Here is a 19,136-nt window from a genome sequence, read left to right as displayed (position 1 = left end):
CACAAGGTACTCACTTAATTAATTGTACCACATACGTCCAGATTGCTTTAATTCATATAAAGAACGTTGAAATTTAATTGAATATAAATTTCTAGGTTTTGCTTCAGGCAATTTAAATCCTTTAGGGATTTTCATTTAAATTTCATTATCCAACAACTCATATAGGTATGTTGTTACTACTTCTATAAGACGCATGCTCAGTCGTTCAGCGACTGCTAGAGTCCAATTAAGAATCTGAAAGTGATTCCATCCATTACGAGAGAATATGTCTCCTTATAATCAATTATGGGTTTCTGCAAGAAACCTTGTGCCACGAGCCTTGCTTTATAGTAAGTAATTTCATTATTTTCATTTTTCTTGCGCACAAATACTCATTTGTATCCAACAGGTTGGACATCTTCTGGTGTCTGAACTGTAGGTCCAAAAACTTCTCTTTTTAATAGAAAGTTTAATTTTGATGTGATAGCCTCTTTCCATTTTGGCCAATCACTTATATATCGACATTCATTAACATATTTAGGTTCAAGATCCTCATTAATTTTGGTAATGTTTGTAGTTATTGCATATGCAAATGTGTTGTTGACAACAACTTTATTTCTATCTCACATTTCTCCTGTGTAATGAGTTGAGATCTCATTATTATTTCCAAGTACCAGTCCCTTTTCAAGGGATGTCTCTTCAGGAGTTTTCTCTTCAAGAGATTCCTCTTCAGGAAGTTTCTCTTCAGGAGGTCCCACAATAAGGATTTCATTTTCAGGAGAAATGGGTTTGTGAATGTTGAATGGATTATCCACTTTTGTAACCGCTTCTAGAGTGTTTACAGATTTCAATCTTCTCCTTTTGGGAGTCTTATCTTTTGCACCAACAAACCTTCCACACTTAACTTGTGGTTTAGGTTCATTAGTCGGTTGTTGTCCTTTAGGGACATCAATACATGCTGGAATATTTGTAGTAGGTATATGAGATTTTAGTATGGCCTAGGTATTGGCAAAAGAATCTGGTGATTGATTTGCAACTCCTTGCAAATGGATAATCCTCCGAACTTCAAGTTCACATTGATTTGTGCGAAAATCTAAATGAGATAAACTCATGGCATTCCATGTGATTTCATGCTATGCTTCAGGCACTAATATAGCTCCCCCTAGTGTAGGGAATACTGTTTCATCAAAATGAAAATCTTGAAACCATGCTTTAAACAAATCACCTGTTAAAAGTTCAAGATATCTAAAAATAAAATGATAATCAAAACCAACATAGATACCAAGCTTATGTTGAGGACCCATTTTAGTTCTTTGAGGAGGGGCAATAGGAACATATACTGCACAGCCAAAAGTTCTTAAATAAAAAATATCAGGTTGTTGCCCAGAAACTAATTGCATGGGTGAAAGATTATTGCGAGCAGTTGGTCTTATACAGACTAAACATGTAGCATGAAGAATAGCATGTCCCCAAATAGATAAAAGACAATTTAGTTCTCATAATCATTGGTCAAGCAATGAGTTGAAGTCTCTTAATAAAAGATTCAGCTAAACCATTTTGTGTATAGGTATGAGCAATGGGATGTTTAACATCTATTCCAAGTGACATGCAATAGTTATCAAAAGTTTGAGATGTAAATTCACCAGCATTATTCAAACGAATGGATTTAATTGGATAATCGGAAAAATGAGCTCGTAATCTAATTAGTTGCGAAAGAAGTCTAGCAAATGCAATATTACAAGTAGAAAGTAAAGAAACATGTGACCATCTAGTAGATGCATCAATTAAGTCCATGAAATATCTAAATGGTCCAGATGGTGGATGTATTAACGCGCATTTATCACCATGAATTTTTTGTAAGAAATTGGGTAATTCAAGACTTACTTTTGAAACGAATGGTTTGACAATTAACTTCCCTTGAGAGCAAGCAGTACACATGAAATCATTTGATAAAAGAATCTTCTGGTTCTTTAGTGGATGACCATGTGAATTCTCAATGATTCTATGCATCATTACATCTCTAGGATGTCCAAGACAATCATATCAAAGTGTAAATAACTTTTGGTCGTTGCACTTTTAGTGCAAGACATTGTATGATTCAACTGCTTTAATCTTTGTATAATGCAATCCATAAGATAAAGTTGGCAGCTTTTCTAAAATTTATTTCTTCCCACAAACAATAGAAGTAATATAAATGAATTCTTTAATGCCTTCATTTGTAGTTTCAGTGTGATATCCATTAAGTATTAAATCTTTAAAACTTAACAGATTTCTTCTGGATCTGCTGGAATATAAAGTTTCATCAATTTGTAATAAAGTACAATTGGACAACTTTATATTAGCTCTTTCGGAGCCTTTAATCAAATTTGTAGAACCAGATATTGTATTAACATTTGTTGAATATATATTCAAGTAATGAAAATATTTCCTATCTCGAAGAATTGTGTGCGTTGTAGCACTGTCAGCTAAATAAATTTCTTTTAAAGACATCTTAGAATTGATCAAAGCTTTACACTACAACACATATTTTAAAAACTCATTACTATAATTGATCATAACAGCAATTTATCAAAATACAATATTACTTACTATACATCCTAAAATATTACATCATTATTTTCACCTAGATTTACAAGGAAATCAGCAACATCAAGATAAACAAAATTGGATGGTCCAGCATCTATTGGAACAACATTATTAGCACTTGTTTCAACCTCTTTAGTCTTTTCCTTTTCTTTTATAGATGCTTGGTACAGATCTACCAAGTATCTGGGCATATAACAGGTACACGACTAATGATCTTTTCCTCTGCATCGGTAACATTCAGTTTCATGTTGTCTAGGTTGCTGATTTTGATCATTTACCTGCTTCGGGGGGTCATCCCTCTTCTGGGGGATTATAGCCTCACGTTGATGCTAGTGATTATTTCAACCACGACCATGCCCGCGGCCTCGTCTTTGACCATGAGATGTATTCATATTTATTTCAGGGAATGAGGTTGAACTAGTTGGACAAGTTTGGTGATTTTTCATCAAAAGCTCGTTATTTTGCTCAGTGACAAGAAGACATGATATAAGTTTAGAAAATTTAGTAAATTTCCTTTCCCTATATTGTTGCAGCAGGAGCACATTAATGGGACGGAAAGTAGTAAAAGTTTTTTCTAGCATGTCTTCTTCAGTAATATTTTCACCACATAATTTTAGCTTCGAGCTAAAATCTTGCAACCTCAGGTGCAACCATTCATGTAGAGTTTTTGGTAAAATCACATTTTTCTGGTGTCAAATCTATCCTTTTAATTTTTTCATAGGATAAGTGGGTCTTTAATAATGAGGTATTCAGTCTTTAATTCTTCATCTAAATGATGACGAAGGAAGATCATAACTTTTGCGCGATCCTGGAGCGATGCAATATTTCCATCTAAAATAGTGTCTCCTAAGTTCACTACATTTAGATGGATATCAACATCAATAATCCATCATAAATAATAGTTGACTTTGATGTCAAAGGGAAAAAATTCGACTTTGCTTAGGTTCGACATCTAAATAAATTAACAATAATAAAGCAATTTAGAAAACAAAATGTAAAAACTAAAATAAAACTGAGATAATAATGAAATAGTATTTTTGTAAGAACCCGAACCCAAAAAATAAAAGAAAATAAATATAAAAGAGAGGAATAAAGGAAAATAAAAGAAAAAGAAGGAATTTGGGAAGTCAGAGCCCAAACAGGTGACGATTTTGCAAGTTGGAAGAAAATCGACGTCGATTTTGGGTCAAATGGGCGAATCAACCACAAAACTAGCGACGGTTTTGTGGGAACAGGGGAAACCGGCATTGGTTTTTTCCTGGGCCTGCTCACCTATAAATAGAAGTGAGCTCATTTTTTTTTTAAGAAATTCAAAATTATCCTCTTTTGAGCTCTACTACGGTTTCGGGTTTCTTGCATCAAAAGACTCCTATGGGCTCCCTCGTGCTCCTGAATCATTATCTTCTCTTCCGGCTCACCGGATCTCGTAGTTTCACCGATTTAAAAGCTAGGGTTTTGAGTTTTCGGTCTATTTTGGTTTTCATTTCGAAAATAGGTAAGGGGATTAAGTTAAGTTAGCTTTTTAATGAGTTTGAACCATACGAAATGTTTTTGGAATAAGTATATTGATGTTTTTAGTTGATGTTTCAAAAATCGACCGTTCAAAAGACCCGTTTTCAAACCTAAGATATATGTTATGGTATTTTCAGTAAATACGAACGGTAGGAAGTTTGGTTTATCTTCTAAACCAACGATGCTATGTTTTTCTTGGTTGCCTACGGGCTATGTTTTAAAATACAGCAAATTGTGTGGTAGGTGAATGATATGTATGTACTATTTTATAACTAAAATGATGAATGTTTATGAAATACTAGAATTGTTTATGAAAATGCAGGGAGTTTTATATGTATGATGGTTGCAAGGGCCGAGCTATATGTATGATGGCTGCAAGGGCCGAGTTTTAAACTATGATAGCTTTTATATGAAATGAGTTGAAATATGGTTTTATATTACTTAAATTGCATGATATGCTTTATGAACCCTGAGGACCCTTATGTTATGGGCACCGTACTGTTTCTAGAGGTTCTTTATGTGGCTGTGTGCGCCCACACTGTACTGCGAAAGTGGTGTGGGTGGTTTCAGTCGATTAGTCTCATTAGAGGGTGTACCTTCGATGGAACCTTGGACTTTCAAGATGTGGTAGGGCAATTAGAACCACGCAAGCAATTTTGCAGATGCCTGCGTAGTCGAAGTAAGACCCGAATGTATGTTTGACTTTGTCTGGGTTGATCACCCCAGACTTTGTCCAGCCTTCAGGCTGCACAACTCTGACAACGGGGGTTTATACATTGCGTTTAGTCCTAGGGATTGTCTTTTATGCACATCTGTAGATTTATGTAAATGATGTTATGTAATTAATGAACTGTGTATATTAGGAGTATGAAGTAAGTATTTTCAACTGTATCAGTACTTACAATGTAAAATAACTATTTTCGGTTAAATGAAGAATGAATGTTTTCTGTAAGCACTAAATGCATGTTGCTCACACACTTATTGTAACGACCCAAATTTAAATTGGAAATTTGAGTAATAAAGAGAGAGGGAAATAGAGACAAAAACAGAAGGAGGCCATAGACTTCATCGACGACAATGCATTTGGGGAATAAAATAATTTTAAAGAGATTGCCTGAATTCGTTGACGAACACAGGGTTTCGTCAATGAAGGCTTAAAGGATTTCGTCGACGAACACAGGGCTTCGTCGACGAAGAAATGCCAAGAGGGGTTTTTGAGCTGACTGAATTTCGTTGACGAGGAGTGGATTTCGTCGACAAAATTTGTGAAGGACTCGTCGATGAAGGTTGGGCTCGTCGACGAAATCCCCTGTATAAATATGTAAAAACTCGATTTTTAATCACTTTTCACGCTTCTCTCTCTCTCTCTCTCTCCTCTCTCTCCCCTTCGGCCCTCTCACTCTTGCTCTTCGATTTTGGTCCCACGAGTGGCCGAATTGAAGATTTGAGGCTACCACGACATTCCTGGCGAAGTTCACTACAAGTTTGCTGAAGCGGATCGTTGGGAAAACGAAGTTGGAAATCATCCCTGGGTTGAGGTAAGGCTTTTTAATCCAAATTAGACTTTATGGTAGTTATAGGAATTGATATACACATGAAAATACTGATGTTTAGTATTGGGGATTTTGAGTTTCAGGGTATTGAGTAGGAAATCCTACGGGGGTCAGGCCAGGAAATTTGAGGGGCTTTCTCAATAGTCAGGTAAGGGAGTAAACTAAAGCAGTTCTTTTCCATGCAAACTATTATTGATTATGAGTAGTTTTATTTTCAGAAAAACATATGATATATTCGTTTATTATGAATGAAATGTACGATTGGGAAAATACTGCTATGATGCTTAAAAAGTATATGTATGTACGAGATGTCAGAAAATCATGATTTTGAAATATGAAGTATGACTTTTAATAGAGCATATGTGGCATGAATATTATTTTTACGTAAAATGAGATATGATATGAATGCTTTTACGAGTAAAATACATTTTCAGGTATTTTGGAAAGATGGGTTATGTTATATTGAGTTGACGAATGTATGATAAATGAGTTATTTTCAAATGTAAATACTTAAAATGTATTTGGCACGAGGCCATATTTATGTTATCGGCATGAGGCCGTATTTATATGATTTTGGCACGAGGCCATATTTATGTTATCGACACGAGGCCGTATTTATATGATTTTGGCATGAGGCCAATTTATTTATGCTATCAGCATGAGGCCGTATTGATATTATTGGTGCGAGGCCATATTTACTATGATTTTGGCACGAGGCCCTACGTATGATTTCGGCGCAAGGCCGCATCTATGTTTTCGGCACGAGACCGTAATGATGTTATGTATGATCATATATTATACGTTATCACAACTAGAATGTTAGTTTAGTTCAGACCAGGAGCTCGGTATCGTAGCTATGGGTAGTTCAGATTTTGGCACGAGGCCATATTAGTGCTAACCATTCCACGAGGGGATAAGAGATGGATAGTCGATGTGACTTTCAGTAGAGTGTGGACGTCCAGCTGGCAGTTTGGACTAGGGTGTGGTAGGCCCATCGTACTTACAAACATATTTGATTCGGCAGTGATTGGCCAGCCATTGTCGGGTCCCGCCTTCGGGCTGCACAACCCGTCATGGGGGGTAATACATGATATTAGCTAACTATTCATCCTGGGTGTATATTTTCAGTACTACAGTTACAACAAATGTTTTATGTATGTTATTACGAGTTATAACAGATGTTTATGTATGTTATGATTTATTAACAAATATGAAAATACATGATTATCCAATATGATATTATGATTATTTCCAGAATTATGAAATGTATGGTATATGTATAAGCACCTTAAATGTTCATGTTGCCACACAACTGTATTTAGTTTACTTTCCCTTACTGAGAAGTGTTTCACCCCCAACATTATTAAATTTTTTAGGAGCCCCAGAGAGACTGGCGGGTCAAGGCCGCCGTTGAGTTAGTAAGATTACCCGTGAGAAGGGTAAGATTTTGTAGTAGGGTTAGAGTTATTTTGTGTGACCCTAGAGATATTTTGATGTATATGGATATGTACAGAGGTATAGTATTATTATGTTATAAAAGTTCTGGTATTATGTTTTATGGATGGATGTATGGATTTTTATGTTTACTGCTGCTAGGTTTTCCGCTGTGTATGACAGGTGTCCCCGTTACCCACGGGTTCGGGTTGACCATTTATTTATTATGTTGTATTTTTATTGAGGGACGTTACACTTATATTAACTTGATCATCCTTACTGAGAAGTGTCTCACCTCAATATACAAATCATCTTTTCAGGAAATAACAGGTATCGTGCTTAGTAGGTTCAGGGGGTGAAAGTTAGAATAATTTCTTTTTGGAAAGAGCTATATGATCTCAAGTGTATGTAAATTATGTTGTAAGACTCTGGACTTGTATAATGGTCGTATGGGCCGAACTAGTTGTCCTTTTTGGATCGGGGCGTTACAGATGATATTAGAGCCTAGGTTTGTTAGGTTCTATAGACTTTGTCAGTGATAAATACCAAAGTATAGGTTGAGATAAGTTAAGGATAAGAATGGGTAAGTTAAGTCGGGTTTTAGTATGGAAGCTTAAGGATGGTGATCTTTTGACGGTCTTCTATGTTTTTCTTAGAGTGACGATTTCAGGAAAACCACGGTAAATCCATCGATGGTTTCGTTTCTAGGTTGAGGGATTGGAGCTCAGAAATTTAGGTTAGGAACGATAGGTTGGAAAAGTATGTATATAGTGTCAGCATCATGATTAGGGACTGATACCTTAGCAGTGTTGTAGCAGAAATGTATAAGTGATTCTTTTGATTGAAAATTTGTATATTTTCACTATTAGTGATTCCGTACTTGCATCGACCTTGATAAATGTGGAATTTCTAAGTTGGTTTCTATCTTATCTTCAGGATGAATCCTAGGGGAAAGGAGGTCATCGCTCGAAGGGACAATCATGTGAATACCTATAGCAAAAATGACGTTGAGGCCTCGGCCATGCTGCGTAGTATAGCACGGCGGGCTAAGAAAGAAGCTTAGAGGGATTCTCGAGAGTAGGGTCAGCTATCGGTTGATAGAGGCTACCCGTTCCAGCAATTTTGTCAGACGAGTCCGTCAGCATTCTAGGGGGGACCAAACCTGATTGTGGCAGAAGACTGGATTCAGGAGATGAAGGAACTATTGGGTGTGCTGGAATGCACAGAGGAGCAGAAAGTGAGGTTTGCCACCTTTAAACTAGTGGGAGAGGCAAAGAGATGTTGGAGATCAGCTAAGCAAGTGGAGGAACAGCAGCCGGGGTATGCATCTGTTACCTGGAGCCATTTCAGGGAAGTCTTCTTCAGCAAATACTTCCCTATTGCCACTAGAGAGGCGAAAGTAGAGGAGTTTCAATATCTGACACAGTGGTCTATGTCTGTGCAGTAGTGTGCGACCAGGTTTGTGGAGTTATCTTACTTTGCTCCACATATAGTCTCGGATGAGCCGAAGAAGGCTCGTATGTTTGAAAGGGGCCTGAGGTAGGGTATTCAATCGCAAGTGGTAGCGTTACTGATGCAGAGTTTCACCGAATTGGTGGACAGAGCCATGGAAGTTGAGACCAGCATTTAGGAGGGGGAGAGAGCTGTAAACCAAAAGAAAAGGCCCTTTTCTTAGGGGTTTCAGTCTAGCTCTAGCCAGAGTACATGGAAGCGACACGATAATTTTGTGGGCCAGCGACAGGAGATAAGATCACGAGCCCCTCAGGGGAGTTCTCAGTGTGCCATTTGTCTCAGATGCCATAAGAAACACTAGGGCGAGTGTAGGGTTGGAACAACCATCTGCTATCGGTGTGGTGTAGCAGAGCATCAGGTGCGGGATTGTCACGTGACAGTGAATTACACACCTTAGCAATAGCCGTATGGGAGAGGGAGTCAGGTACCCCGAGGTGGTCATTGGGGGAACATCGCTCAGGCGCGGGTATATTCTATGATGCCGGGTGACGTTGAGCATGCAGGGGATGTAGTTACAGGTATTATTTATGCTTTCCAATAAAGTTGTTGTGCTCTTTGATTCAAGTGTAACCCACTCGTTTGTGTCTCGGGAGTTTGTTAAAGTGTGCAGAGTAGAGACTTAGTCATTAGGATTCGAGCTAGGTTTGGTCATGCCGACAGGGTTGGTTGTTATATGCAGTAAGGTGGTTAAAGACTACCTAGTGGAGATTCAGGGGAGAAGGCTGTCTGCTAGTCTAATCGTCTTCGATATGCATGGATTCGACATTATTCTGGGGATGGATTGGCTAGCATCCAGCCATGCAAGCATAGACTATTATAGGAAGGAGGTAGTATTCAGACCTCCGGGGGAGTAGGAGTTTAAATTTGTATGGTCGCGTGTGTGCTCCGCACCACGGATCCTTTCGGCGATTCAAGCAAGAAGATTACTTCTAGAAGGTTGCCAAGGGTACTTAGGAATTGTGAAAGAATCACCAAAGGAGGGATTGAAGCTAGAGGATATCCTAGTGGTAAGGGAGTTCCCGGATGTATTTCCTAAGGACTTTTCGAGGCTACCTCTTGATCGTGAGGTGGAGTTCGCCATAGAGTTGACTCTAGGGACGACGCCAATCTCTAAGGCTCTATACCGAATGACTCTGACTGAATTAAAGGAGTTAAAGGAGCAACTACATGAACTTTTGGATAGTGGTTTCATCAGACTGAGCGTATCACCCTAGGGAGCACCCGTATTGTTTGTGAAAAAGAAGGATAGGTTGATGGGGATATGCATCGACTATAGAGAAATTAACATGGTGAAAGTGAAGAATAAATACCCATTAACACATATTGACGACCTGTTTGACCAGCTAAAGGGTACTCAGGTTTTCTCTAAGATGAATTTGCGATCCAGGTATCACCAGTTGAAGGTGAAGTCAGAGGATGTATCGAAGACAACCTTTCAAACCTGGTATGACCATTTTGAATTTTTGGTTATGCTGTTTGGTTTGATGAACGCACCTACAACATTCATGGATCTCATGAATAGGGTGTTGCACGCGTACTTAGATCAGTTGGTGGTGGTATTCATTGATGACATCCTGATTTATTCGAGGAGTCCTGTAGAGCATGAAGCTCATTTGAGGCTGGTACTTCAGGTACTTAGGGAGAAGAGATTGTTTGCTAAAATCAAGAAATGCGAATTCTAGCTAGAAAAGGTTGCATTTTTAGGACATGTAGTGTCTAGGGAAGGAAAATCCGTAGACTCGGGCAAAGTAGAGGCAGTAGTAAACTGAGCAAGATTGAAGAATATACATGAGATCAGAAGTTTCTTGTGTTTGACAGGGTACTAATGCCGATTCATCGAGGGTTTTTCTAGGCTGTCAGGTCCTTTGACACAGCTTACGAGAAAGAACAGTAAGTTTGACTGGACTAGTGAGTGTGAGCAGAGCTTCCAGGAGTTGAAGCAACGTCTAATCACAACCCCGGTGTTGACCATTCCATCAAGGGATGGTGGTTACGTGATCTATAGTGACGCGTCCTAGAAATGGCTCGGGTGTGTTTTGATGCAACAAGGAAAATTTATTGCGTACGCTTCTCGCCAACTCAAGGAGTACAAGAAGAACTACCCTACGCATGACTTAGAGCTGATAGTAGTGGTATTTGCACTAAAGATCTGGCCGCACTACCTATACAGTGAAAATTGTGAGATCTTTATTGATCATAAGAGTCTCAAATACTTCTTCACCCAGAAGGAGTTGAATATGAGGTAATGCAGGTGACTTGAATTGATTAAAGACTATGACTGTACTATTAGTTATCACCCTAGGAAAGCTAATGTGGTAGTTGATGCTTTGAGTCGGAAGTCAGTGCCTGCATCAGTCTCAGCAATTGGGATTCAGCATGAGATCAGGATGGACTTGGAAAGGTTGGGGGTAGAGTTAGTAGAAGGAAATCACCAGACATTCATTATTGACTTGGTAGTGCAACCAACCTTACAAGAGAGGATCAGATCAGCTCATAGGAAAGATGTAGAGCTGGTAGAGATTGTGAGCGGAGTACAAGATGAGACTAGTGCAGATTTTAATATCTCTGATGACGGGGTGTTGAGATTTCACTCCTGGATCTGCATACTGAATGATGACGATATTAAATGAACCATCTTGGAAGAGGCACATCACTCTTTATATATGGTACATCAAGGAAGCACAAAGATGTACAGGGATCTACGAGATTCTTTCTGGTGGTCTAATATGAAAAGAGATATCACCCATTTTGTAGAGTAGTGCCTGACATGTTAGTAGGGGAAGGCTGAGCCCCAGATGTAATGACCCGAAGAATAATAGTATTTATATAATAAAGAGGGAGAGAAATGGAACAGTAACAGAATGAGGCAACCGACTTTGTCGACGAACGCAAGGCGTTCGTTGACGACATTGCATTTTGGAGGTAAAAATTTTCAAGAAATTTCCCAAGTCTCGTCGACAAACATAGGGGTTTCGTCGACGAGGTCCCATCTCATCAATGAGAAGATACCGAGAGAGAATTTTTGGGAAGTTTGAAATTCATCAACGAAGGTGCAGGTTCGTTGACGAACTTTCTACAGGACTCATCAACAAGGTGACGTGGCTCGTCGATGAATCCTGCAATATAAATAGTGCAAAACTTCGGATTAATTCAAAAATGCAGCGTCACTCTCTCTCTCTCTCTCCTATCTTGTATCTTTCTTCGATTTTGGTTTCATCAGTCGCCGAATTGACGATCTGAGGCCACCACGACACTCTTGGCAGAGTTCTCTTCAAGTTTGCCGGAGCGGGTCGTTGGTGGAACGAAGTCGAAATTCATCCCAAATCTAGGGTAAGGTCTTTTATTCAGAATTTGGGTTTCCAGCAGTTGTAAGAAATGTAATAGACGTAAAAATAGTAATGTTTTGTTCTATGATTTACGGTTTTCAAGGTGTTGAGTGGAGAACCCTGCGGATGTAGGACCCGTTACAGTAGGGGGATTTTAACAGAAATCAGGTAAGGGAAATATGCTATGCTAGGTTATTTGAGTATGATTTCAGTATAAAATTATAAATGTTCCACTAGAGTATTATTCAGAGCAGAGATTTATATAGTTTATCAAGTATGATTAATATGTTTTAAAATTACTGTGTGGCTTGAGAATATAGATATAGTATAGAAACATGTTTTACAATATTTTTCAGAGATGTGTTTTATAGAATATACAGACAGTGAATATATTTTACAACAATTACAGAAATACCATGATTATACAGTTTTACAGTACCATGACATACAGATTTATAGTGCATTACAGAAACACAGTTGATATAGATACAATTTTCTACAGCGTCATGGTTTATACAGTTATTACAGAATCATGGTAAAATAGATAGTTGTATATAGAGATGTATTATATAGTATTAGACCCTATTGGACCATACAGTTTATAGAGCACGATACCGTAGCTATATACAGTTTATAGAGTGCAACCACCTATTCAGATAATACGCGCTATAAAGGTCGATCGCATAGAACCCATGAGTGGACAGGCTCCCCATTAGATATGGGTTGAGGAGGGATGATCAGACTAATGGAGTATAGTGATCTATTTTTGGTTGACTAGCCAGGGTAGATCTCGCCTACAGGCCGCACAACCCTGTCATGAGGGGTTAAATCATGACACACATTTATCCACAGGGAAGTTTTCAGTTATTATTGTGTTTATACAGATTTATAGAGACATAAAAAAAAAATATTTATTAGAAGTATTTTGAGTAGAAGCCTAAAGTATAGGAATGTTAAGCAACAGATAAAAGATGATGGTTTATATTGCTGGTATTGTATTTACAGCTTCATTGATACATGATTATATAGTAATAAATTTTCATAGTATTGTAACTCATCTACCACACACTAGCAATAACATATTTCGTCTTAGTGAGTGTTGGCTCATCCCAATTAATTTAACATTTTTTAGGTGATCTAGGTAGGTGAGCAGATCAGGCTCGCAGGTAGAGGGGCTTCAGTACTGCCCTGTCAGTGTAAAGTGAGTATTTGTTTTGGAGTATTTCTATATAGCCCTAGCTAGTCGAGGGTATTTTGGAGAACAGACGTGCTTGTATATTTTGGGAAACATTTAAGCACTCTGGTATTGTATATGATTACATATGACTATGTTTATTTGATTTCTGCTTCTCGCTGCTTAGGTTGATGATTGGATTTAATCTAGTATGGTATCAGAGCATTTTAAATGTTATAGTATAAAATAAAAAAAAACCAAGTTAAATAGTAGGTCGTTACACCAGAGGCCAGCAAGACCACTACAACCACTTGACATCCCCAAGTGGAAGTGGGAGCCTATCTCGATGGACTTTGTGTCAGGATTGCCTTCAGCAGTGCGTAGGTAGAACGCTATATGGGTTATTAAGGATCGGCTAACAAAGACTGTGCACTTCGTTCTGATCAGAGTCAGTTACTCAATGGATAAGCTGGCAGAGCTTTATGTATAGTAGATAGTATGACTTCATGGCGTCCCGGTTTCTATAGTTTCAGATCGAGATCCATGGTTCACCTCTCGTTTCTGGAAGAGTTTGCAAGACGCCTTGGGATCTCAACTCACCTTCAATACCGCCTTTCACCTGTAGACGGATGGGCAATCCAAGAGGACTATTCATATTTTGGAAGATATGTTGTGGGAGTGTGTACTAGATTTTGGTTGGAGTTGGATAAGATACCTACCATTAATCAAGTTCACATATAACAATAGTTATCAGGCCAGTATTGAGATGAAATCATATGAGGCTTTGTATGGTCGTCGATGCCGATCCCCGTTGTATTGGGATGAAGTAGGCGAGCGACAGGTCTTGGGTCTAGAATTAGTTTAGTAGACCTTTGCAAAGGTCGAACTTATTAGGGAAAAGATAAAAGCAGCACAAAGTTGGTAGAAGAGTTATGCAGATACTCGCCGACAGGAACTAGAGTTCAAGATTGGGGATATGGTATTCTTGAAGATTGCTATTATGAAGGGAGTGATGATGTTAAGGAAGAAAGGCACGCTGAGCCCTCGGTACATTGGACCATTTAAGATCCTGGAAAGGATTGGTTCAATTGCTTATCAAGTGACGTTACCCCCAACATTGTCTAGAGTTCATAAAGTCTTCCACGTATTAGTGCTGAGGAAGTACGTGTCAGATGCTACGCACGTGATCAGCTATGAACTCTTAGAGATCGGGGATGTTTTGACTTATGAGGAGGTATCGGTTCAGATTCTTGATCAGAAGGTATAAAAGTTGTGTACTAAGGAAATACCATTAGTGAAGGTACTATGACGTAACCATGCAGTTGAGGAGGCTTCTTGGGAACTAGAGAGAGAAATACGTCAGAAGCACCCACATCTTTTTAGTGAGGATTTGTATTAGGCAGACTGGTACAATTGAATAGGTAAGGGTTAGTCTTATGTGTAGGTCAGGTCAGGTGAGGTAAGTATGTTTATTTTGTTAGTTGTTATGAGTTTATGTATGGATGGTCTCTGGGAGAATTATGTATGGTATTGTGAACTCCAGAGACATTATGTGTAACCACGGTATTCCTCCACCATAAGTGAGGGTATCTTATAAACTTGGGACAGGGTAGCTATGTGGGTGGCTACCGACTTTTCGGTAGAGACGGATTGTGAGTCTAGGAAGTAATCAGTACTAGTTAGCAAATTTCGAGGACAAAATTTTTATAAGGAAGGAAGATTATAAGAACCCGAACTCGGAAAATAGAAGAAAATAAATATAAAAAAAGAGGAATAAAGGAAAAAAAAAAAAAGGAATTTGGGAAGTCAGAGCCCAAACCGGCGACGGTTTTGCAAGTTGGAAGAAAATCGGCATCGATTTTGGGTCAACTAGGTGAGTCAACCACAAAATTGGTGACGATTTTGTGGGAACAAGGGAAATTGGAGCTGGTTTTCTCTTGGGCCCGCTCACCTATAAATAGAAGTGAGCTCATTTTTTTTTTTAAGAAATTCAAAATTATCCTCTTTTGAGCTCTACTAGGGTTTCAGGTTTCTTGCGTCAAAAGGCTCCTATGGGCTCCCTCGTGCTCCCAGATCATTCTCTTCTCTCTCGGCTCGCCAGATCTCGTAGTTTCATAGGTTCAAAAAGCTAGGGTTTTGAGTTTTCGATCCATTTCGGTTTCTGTTTCGAAAACAGGTAAGGGGATTAAGTTAAGTCATCTTTTTAATGAGTTTGAATCATACGAAATGTTTTTGGAATAAGTATATTTATGTTTTCAGTTGATGTTTCAAAAAGCGACCATTCAAAAGACCCGTTTTCAAACCTAGGATATATGTTATGGTATTTTCAGTAAAAATGAATAGTAGGAAGTTTGGTTTATCTTCTAAACTAATGATGCTATGTTTTTCTCGGTTGCCTACGGGCTATGTTTTAAAATATAAGAAATTGTGTGGCAAGTGAATGATATGTATGTACTATTTTATAACTGAAATGATGAATTTTTGTGAAATACTGGAACTGTTTATGAAAATACGGGGAGTTTTATATAAATGATGGCTACGAGGGCCGAGTTTTATACTACGATAAGTTTTATATGAAATGAGTTTAAATATGGTTTTATATTACTTAAATTGCATGATAAGCTTTAGGAACCCTAAGAATGCTTATGTTATGGACACGGTACCGTTGTTAAAGGTTCTTTATGTGGCTGTGTGCGCCCACACTGTACTGCGAGAGTGGTGTGGGTGGTTCAGCCAATTAGCCTCAATAGAGGGTGTACTTTCCATAAAAGCCCGGACTTTCAGGATGTGGTAGGGCAATCGAAACCACGCAAGCAATTTGCAGATGCCTGCTGTGATGCCCTAATTTTTCACACCATTTTTTAAAATCATCAATAATAATTAAATCATGCACATCAAACATCACATCGGCCACGTCAACAACTTTGATACCCCTCATATGACCTGACCCGCATTGGGTACAGGGTAAACATGCATTTTATTTATATTAGCCTAACAGCGGAATACATAATGTACATACTATCTAGAATACAATACCCAGAGTATCATTATACATATACACACATTCCTATCATACCCAAAAACAACACAACTCTAGGGGAATTACACCTCCCTAGTCCAAACTCATCCTGTATATCAGGGTATCTGCTCCACACTATCTCGGAGCTTTATCCCCTGATCTGTCTCTATTCCTTGAAAAGTTTAGATAATTTGGGAGAGACATATCTCAATAAGACAGAATAAATTATTTATTGTGTGTGGCAATATGAGTTCAGTTATAATACATTTTACTTTTCAAATCATCAATTCATCTAAGAAAAATACACTGATATATATGCTCATAATCATATAGATATAAAACATAAGCTTTTGTAAGCTTTTAATTCCATTTCCAATCTCATTCGCACACAACCCATGTTTATCAGTGAAGTTCCTAAGAATAGGGAAGTCTACCCGCCCATACAAGTAGTTTCCCTCTGCCATAATACGTTATGCAGGTAGATATGACTACATCTGATACCTATAAGGGCACTCACCTTACTCAGTAAGCCCTCAGGCGGAGAGTTTTACTTCGCTGAATTATTTAGATTATTAAACTCACACTCTTTCATTTTCCATTTTCATCATTATTTCCTTTTCCATTTCCATTTCCATTTCACTATCCAGTACATAAGCATCCTTGGTATTCAGTACCAACATTGCGTATGTAACTCATGGCTACCCTAAGAATTTTTCTCCACGTCATGCTTCCCCCCATGAATAGGGTTGTGCGGCCCGAAGGCTGCATCTAACCGCGGTTGGCTTACTTGGTTAGATCAAAATGAAAATCCATCCATGCGTTTGTAGTACAACTGGTCGGCCTATAACCCTGATTCGGACTCAGGGGGCACAATAACTATACTAAATTGTTCAGTCGACTGCCCACACCACACTCTCCACGAGACCGTGTGGTTGCACTAACACCTCATTAGCAACGGTACCGTGCTCAACATCTCAACCCATCATTAGGATTTCCATATCCATCCTTCAGGGTTATCATTACCACATACCCGCAATCATTATGTAGTATTGACATTTCATTAATCACATTTCAATGATCTCATTGCAGCTTTTGCACTTCACAATGTTCACATTTTCCCAGTATTCACAATCAGTATTCTCATTTCAATCATTACATTTCAATTTTCATATTGCATTATTCACGTTGCAATATTCTCATTTTCTCATTCTCAACTCAGCATTTATTTTTCCATATTCACATTTCAGTATACTCATATCGATATTCATATTTCAATGTTCATATTTTAATTCGCACATTTCAATATTTGTATTGCAGAATTTTCACATTGCAATAGTCCCATTTCCCTTTTCGTAATTTCATATTCACCATTCAGTATTCACATTTCCAGTTCTCGTATCAATGCTCATTTCATTCACATACTAACATATATCATAATTCACGTGTTCCAATATTTCTCAAAATACCCATATCAGTAATTCACACATTCTCATTTTCATAGAAATCGTTTCCATTCACATATAAATACCACATTTCATCATTTTCCACTAACATATTAATAATTCTCATTTCATCATTTTCGCAGAAATTACCCATCATTATATTTCACATTTTCAATATACATCATATGCCACACAACTTTTGTCTAATACTCATAATACACTAATTTTTTAGGTAATTCATCATATTCTATTTTCACAAAATAATTCATCCATCATTCTCCAAATAACTGCTATAATTTATTCCCCTTACTTGGTTTCCTGAACTACGCCTGCAGGGATCCTGAAATTATACCCGCGGCGCTCACCCAAGTCCTGAATTTAATAACCCTAGTTCAATCCTAGAATGCCTAATATTCTAACATTTCTAAATCTACAATAATTAAATAACAATTAATCCCTAAATAACCCCCTTATCCTAATTTTGGAGTTATACTTACGATGACCACACGAGAAATTCTCTTTGTTAGACTTGTAGAGAATCATCCCTAGATTCTCATGGTGGTGTCCGATCGTCCATTTGACTCAGGATTTAAGAAAAATTGAGGTAAGAGTGAGAATTTACTTTATCACATGGGATATGCTTACGTCACTCCTACGACAAATCTGCTTAGATAAAAATGTCGGTGGCGGAGAATGGAGTCCAGCGATGTTTTTTGATTTTCGATCGGCCGAATATCAATTGAGAAATTGAGGAGAGTGGGAGAGAGAATGAAGAGAAAGAGAGAGAGAGAGAGAGAGAGAGAGAGAGAGAGAGAGAGAGAGAGAGAGAGAGAGAGAGAGAGAGAGATAGCGTTGTAATTGGGGGGGCATAGAAATGAAGCTTCAGGTTACAATTATATATATTATAATAATATTTTATTATATATATTAATAATATAATATAATATAATATTGTATTATTTTAATTAATTAATTATTATTTTTAAATTTCAATTAATTAATTAATTAATTTTATTTTTTATTTTTAGGATCATTCCACTAATCTTGTTTAACTATTTTTGGGATTATTACACCTGCGTAGTCGGAGTAAGACGTAGATGTATGTTTGACTTTGTCTGGGTTGATCACCCCAGACTTTGTCCAGCCTTCAGGCCGCACAACTCTGATCACGGGGGTTTATACATTGCGTTTAGTCCCAAGGATTGTCTTTTATGCATATCTGTAGATTTATGTAAATGATGTTATGTAATTAATGAACTGTGTATATCAGGAATATGAAGCAAGTATTTTCAACTGTATCAGTACGTACAATGTAAAATAGCTATTTTTGTTTAAATGAAGAATGAATGTTTTCTGTAAGCACTAAACGCATGTTGTCCGCACACTAATAACTTGATCATTCTTACTGAGAAGTGTCTCATCCCAATATACAAATCATCCTTTTAGGAAATAATAGGTATCGTGCTTAGTATGATCATGGGGTGAAAGTTAGAATAGTTTTTTTTTGGGAAGAGTTGTATGATCTCAGGTGTATGTAAATTATGTTCTAAGACCCCGGACTTGTATAATGGTTGTATGGACCAAAATAGTTGTCCTTTT

The sequence above is a fragment of the Malania oleifera genome, chromosome 4 (genome assembly GCF_029873635.1).
Source record: "Malania oleifera isolate guangnan ecotype guangnan chromosome 4, ASM2987363v1, whole genome shotgun sequence".
NCBI classification, from domain to species: domain Eukaryota; kingdom Viridiplantae; phylum Streptophyta; class Magnoliopsida; order Santalales; family Ximeniaceae; genus Malania; species Malania oleifera.
This window is presented reverse-complemented; position numbering follows the sequence as displayed.